Raw genomic sequence first — 6,579 nt, 5'->3', positions numbered from 1 at the left:
TTGCTATCAGCTGAAAAGGAAACCCCCATCTGTATCTTATCACTCTTTCCTGTAAGATTTCTAATACCGGCTTCAATACCCGTCTGAGTATCAATGTTAGTTTTGAGAGATCAGGAAAAATGGTTATCTCCTGCCCACCGTATGTCATTGTTTTCTTAGCTCTCGCAGCTGATAGGATGGTTTCTCTTTCAGTGTAATAGTGTAGGCGACAAATAACATCTCTAGGCCTATCATGATCTCTTCTAGGGTAGCCTGGTACTCTGTGTACCCTATCCAACTTCAGCTCTCCTTCCGGGCTTCTGTCTATTATATCTTTCAATATTGCCTTCGTTGTTGATAGGAGATTAGATGTTTCTACTGTCTCTGGGATTCCATGTAACCTTATGTTGTTACGCCTACTCCTATTTTCAACATCGTCTATTTTATATATCATATCTTGGAGCAATGAGGAATGGCTGCTGATAACTTGCTGTTGTTTCTCCGCCCTGGAGGTGCATAAAGCCAAACTTTCCTCCAGGCCACTCACTCGTTCTCCTATATTTAGAATATCTGACTTTAGGGCCTTTATCTCTTCTTTATATGTAATTTCCAGCCTAACAATATATCCTTCCATGTCTTCTTTGTTTGGGAGGGATCTCAGACATTCTCCTATGTCCTGCTGTTTTCCACCCTCTTGTTCTTTCTCCTGCTCTAGCATACATACAGTTTTAGGGGTGACTGTGCTCTGCCCTGTCCCCCTCTTTGCATCCTCTCTCCCCCTGGTTGATGTTTCGACATATAGTTCAGCATGTGTATCCGCATATACATTTCTATCCTGCACTGTGTTATCATGCCCCTTGCTGTTCAATTTTGCAGGAGCTACAGGTATCCCCTCCACTCCCTCCAAGGACAGTCTCGGCCGGGTACCTGAAAAATAGGATCCTGACGGTGTCAGCTGTGCGGGCTGCTGTATCTTTTTTTGTAGCTGTTGTTTTTTTTCTTTTCCTCCCATCTGCTGAGCTATGTTGTCCAGATGCTGCTGAAGTTATTTCCTTTTCGATAGCCCCTAGTGATGGAAAGAAGGAGACCAAGGACTGTCTTCTGTAATTACTTTGACTGACATTTATTCCGTCATGCAACGCTGTACTGAAATTAATTTTAAACCATTTTTAGAGCTTTCTTTTGGTGGTATTTAATCACCTCTGCAGGTTTTTTTTAACTATAATTAGGAAACATTACTGAAAATGTTGAAAAAAAACGTGTTTTTTTTACATTATGTTAGGAAACATTTATTATTACCCAGTTTTTTGGTCAAATATAAAAGACGGTGTCACGTCGGGTAAATAGACACCAAACATGTCAAGCTTTAAAATTGCGCGCACCCGCAAAATCGCAGAAAGCTGCCATACCCAAAATTGGCCATAGGCGACGATTTAAAAGCTTTTACCGCTCATCAGTTTAGTATTAACAGTGATTGATGGCCCTAGAATGATTGCTCTCACTGTGACGTTCGCGGCGATATGTAACATGCGTGGCGTAATGTTTGCATGCGGGTATGCATGGGGGGACTTTAAAAAATGTTGTTTTTTTTAAAATTCTTTTTTATGTGTAACTTAAATTTTTTTGGGGGGGAAACTAATTTTTTTTCCCACTAAACTTTATTGCTATCACATACGGGGGCTAATAAAACCCCCCTATGTGATAGCAAAATATGTGTAAAGTCCTCTTTATGGAGACATCAGGGGTCTCCAAGACTGGTTCAGGCATTTTTTTCCTCTCGGAAACTCCTCTGTGCTGGAACTCCTGTGACAGCTGAGATGAGAAGGCTGCAAGTGCAGCTCTCCCCTCTCACTGCTTACACAGAGCAGAGGGGGAAAAAACAGACGTTCTCCGCTCTGCACCCTGCTCTCCATTCTAAACATAGGAGAGGTAACAAGAGGGGGGGGAGGAGGGAGGGGCGGCGGGGGAGGACCGGCGAGCAGGCTGCAATTTACAACACACACAGGGATCATGGGAAACAAAAGTAGCCGCTCTCCAGAAGGAAGGACAGGGTCAGCACAAATTCAGAGATAAATTGAGGATCTACAGCTTAATAATACACAAATAATCAACATCTTTGTTAATAGTTGAGGTACTTGATTGCATTTTTAAAGGAGAACTATTGAGTCAGGGCTTTTCCCCATAGCTCTCCTTAGGGTAACGGGAGGACACAAACTAGCGTCCTCCCGTCACCCTAGGCTCAGTATACCCACTGAAACGCCGCAGCCGGGGCGGATCCCGACATTTGGCAGAGAGCCGTGACAGGATCGAGAGGTGAGCAAACCCGGTATGTGTTCGCTCACCTCCCGATCTACTGAGCCGACCTGTGACAGTCTCATTGTCACAGGTCGGCTAGAACTATGAGGTGAGTGAAAAGCACTCACCTCATAGTTCTCCTTTAATCTCCTGAGTTTAGTGTCACTTTAAACCACAAGTCTCAGCAGCTAAGCTAAGTAAGGACACAGCATACTGAGACTTTTATCAGCAGGAAAGATGCAGGTTGTCTAGGCTTGTTCTAGAGCCTAGATGAATTGAGATTTCAAATAGCGTTCAACAATACATTTGCTGCATCTGCGATTATTTCTGATGTTGCAAATTATGATGGGTTACTGCATTTCACTTATGAATGTACTTTTATTGTTTATCACATAATCCTAAGAGAGTTATTTGAAAGGTTGTGTATTTTGCCATTTTCTGAGAAAATACACATTAAAATACATTTAAATTAATACCGCGCTTCTATGATGGCACAATTTTGAAAAATTAAATTCCCTTTCCCTCTTCTTGGCTCTCTTTGGATGAAGGGTGGTAATTTGCTATAGAGCTCACACCATCCAATGGCTTACAGTAGATATTGGCCTTAACCTATTAAACTTGTTCTCAAAGGATTATCACATTCATTAACTACAAGCAAGCAATATCAATCCTGCACTGAAAAATGACAGTTGGCAAAAAAAAAGTCTGAATATATTGGCTGCTCTGGGTCTGTGTTCGTGTGAAAAGCACTTATTTAATATAGAGTTCTATTTCTTAAACACTGGTTCTGCAGTAAAGTAACTCATAAACAATCAGAATATACCCTGTATTGGTCTAATATAGACAGAATAATTGTTCATGTATTTCTACCCTGAAGATTAAGCAAATAAAGCACACATGTAAAAAAAGAAAACAAAACAAGAAGAAACATTCCATCCCTCCACCATTTCTTAGATGCCTATTAATGCCTATACTTGCCTATCATTGCTCTTGCACTGCACTGATGATCCCTCTCTTAAATCCAAGTACTTCTGTACATTCCCCATGGTTCAGTGCATGAGTCCTGCATAGCCAATTGCCAGGTCTCAGCGCTGTCAAATTGAGGTGGGGCATACCGTTTAGTGTGAAATTGTTGAATGGTGATTGCCGTGATGTGGATCTGAGCAGTGGAAAGGCAAGTATCACATGTCCACATTGAGAAGACTGTTTTTTAATGCTATGCATTTAACTGCATTTTATTCTTTATACTAGAAACTAGTAAGAAAAACAGTAACTGGTTATTACAGACATCACAATCCATTCTTCTTTCAAACACTTTCAATCATAAATCCTTTCTCAACCAGGGTTCTGTGGAACCCTAGGGTTCCATCAGGGGTTGCTAGGGTGTCCTTGAGCACTGAGCAATTTATGCCTCTCACATAAGTTGCCACTGACACCAAATCCATTGTTAGCCATCTGTAAGGGAAAGGTACTTTCCACTCACTACCAAAGTAATGAGCATGCTTCCCACTGACCACCAGTGTAATGGGGCCTTTCTCTCATTGATAATCAATGTAAGAGGAACCTACTTTGCTGACTAGCAAAGTAAGGGGGGAGGTGGTGTCTTTCTCCACCCACCAGCAATGTAAGGGCTTCCTTCTCCACTGACCACCAGTGTATTAGGCCTTTCTCCCCCTGATCACCAATGCAAGGGGGTCCTTCTCCACTGATTGTCAGTGTAAAGGGGCACTTTTCCACTGACAATCAATGTAAGCATGCATTGGTCTTTTTGACCACAAATGTGAGGAAGCACTACAACTTTCACTGTCTATTTACTTTCTGGTCATTATTATTTGTATAATTTCATTATTATTACCAAAATGATTTTGTTGAATAGAACAGTCCTGGGTGTCAAATGCCTACCCTTTTATTGTATATTTATATATACAATTTATTGTTTATGAGAATGTATCTTGAGGTGTAGATATCATAATTAATAGCAGGGGTTACTTGAGACCTGAAAAGGTATTTTCCTCTGTGTTAAAATGGTTGACAAAGGGTAGGATTAAAGTGAACCGACCCTGAGTTGCTATCTGTAATCATTAGACAGAGATAAAAATGGTTTTCTACTTTCTTACACTTAAAACATAAGCACAACAGGAAAAGCATAACATCTTCAAGGAAATGTAAACAAACACAAGGTCTTTATTTCCAACATTGAAATTTTACAAAATAGACACAATTCGGCTCACAAATGTACCAAAAAAGCAAGCGATATGAAGGGTTTCAAAATATGAATAATAATGGCACCAAGACCTAAGCAAAGGTAGGCTGTCTGAATGTGGACTGAGACATATGCTTGTCCCATCAATTGAAGGTTAAAGGAAATATTTAAGGCTAAAGCAACATGTATTAGGGATTCGGAGCGTCTTGGGAGTGGTGAGACATGGCAGTGATATCTGATGTCACAGTGCATCAAAGTTGTAATTTCACAATACAGAACCACAGAAATTGCATGTTTGCACATTATAGCCCCATGAAGTTTGTCCTTGTGTTGGGAAAAATTGAAGGAATGTCAGTAATGACTGTTAACCCCTTCGTGACTGACGACGTACAGTGTACGTCGCCAGCATCGGGGCTGTTTAAACAGACTCCCGGTAGCAGAATTCTTAAAAAATAAAAAGTAATATTTATTTTATACTATAATTTTTTTTATTGTATATAAATATTTGCCCTATATATCATGAATATACCAACCAGTCATTCATAGTGACTTGTACTTTTTAAATAAAATATCTGTTTGAAAGGGAATCAAAGTGCACTGTTGCTGGGGAATGGTTGTTCCTGACAGAGACAAGTAGAAAGCAGAAGGCTATATAAAAAAATAATAATACATATATGTTTTCCCCACATCTCATCCTCACTCATTGACAAGGATTAGTAGGAAGAAATGGCTTGTACTATCAAAGTCCCTATTTGGTGGCATATTTAAACGAACAGTAAATTTAACAAGTTACCTATGTTATATGTTGTATAACGGATAATAACATTTCCTGATATACAGGTGAAACTCAAATAATTAGAATATCGTGCAAAAGTTCATTTATTTCACTAATGCAACTTAAAAGGTGAAACTAATATATGAGATAGACTCATTACATGCAAAGCGAGATACTTCAAGCCGTGATTTGTCATAATTGTGATGATTATGGCTTACAGCTCATGAAAACCCCAAATCCACAATCTCAGAAAATTAGAATATTACATGCAATCAATAAAACAAGGATTGTACATAGAACAATATCGGACCTCTGAAAAGTATAAGCATGCATATGTACTCGGTACGTGGTTTGGGCCCCTTTTGCAGCAATTACTGCCTCAATGCGGCGTGGCATGGAAGCTATCAGCCTTTGGCACTGCTGAGGTGTTATGGAAGACCAGGATGCTTCAATAGCTGCCTTCAGCTCTTCTGCATTGTTCGGTCTCATGTCTCTCATCTTTCTCTTGGCAATGCCCCATAGATTCTCTATGGGGTTCAGGTCAGGCGAGTTTGCTGGCCAATCAAGCACAGTAATCCCACGGTCATTGAACCAGATTTTGGTGCTTTTGGCAGTGTGGGCAGGTGGCAAGTCCTGCTGGAAAAGGAAGTCAGTATCCCCATAGAGCTCGTCTGCGGAAGGAAGCATGAAGTGCTCCAAAATCTCCTGGTAGACGGCTGCGTTGACCCTGGACTTAATGAAGCACAGTGGACCAACACCAGCAGATGACATGGCTCCCCAAATCAACACAGACTGTGGAAACTTCACACTGGACTTCAAGCATCTTGCAGTGTGTGCCTCTCCATTCTTCCTCCATACTCTGGGTCCTTGGTTTCCAAATGAGATGCAAAATTTGCTCTCATCAGAAAAGAGGACTTTGGACCACTGAGCAACAGACCAGGTCTGTTTTTCTTTAGCCCAGGTAAGACGCTTCTGACGTTGTTTGTTGTTCAGGAGTGGCTTGACAAGAGGAATACGACATTTGAAGCCCATGTCCAGGATCCGTCTGTGTGTGGTGGCTCTTGATGCACTGACTCCAGCCTCAGTCCACTCCTTGTGAAAGTCCCCAACACTTTTGAATGGCCTTTTCCTGACAATCCTCTCCAGGCTGCGGTCATCCCTGCTGCTTGTGCACCTTTTTCTTCCACACTTTTCCCTTCCACATAACTTTCTATTAATGTGCTTTGATACAGCACTTTGGGAACATCCAACTTCTTTTGCAATTACCTTTTGAGGCTTTCCCTCCTTATGGAGGGTGTCAATGATGGTTTTCTGCACAACTATCAGG

The sequence above is a fragment of the Nanorana parkeri genome, unplaced genomic scaffold (assembly GCF_000935625.1).
Source record: "Nanorana parkeri isolate BGI_ZX_2015 unplaced genomic scaffold, ASM93562v1 scaffold938, whole genome shotgun sequence".
Classification (NCBI taxonomy): domain Eukaryota; kingdom Metazoa; phylum Chordata; class Amphibia; order Anura; family Dicroglossidae; genus Nanorana; species Nanorana parkeri.
Note: the sequence above shows the minus strand (reverse complement) of the source record.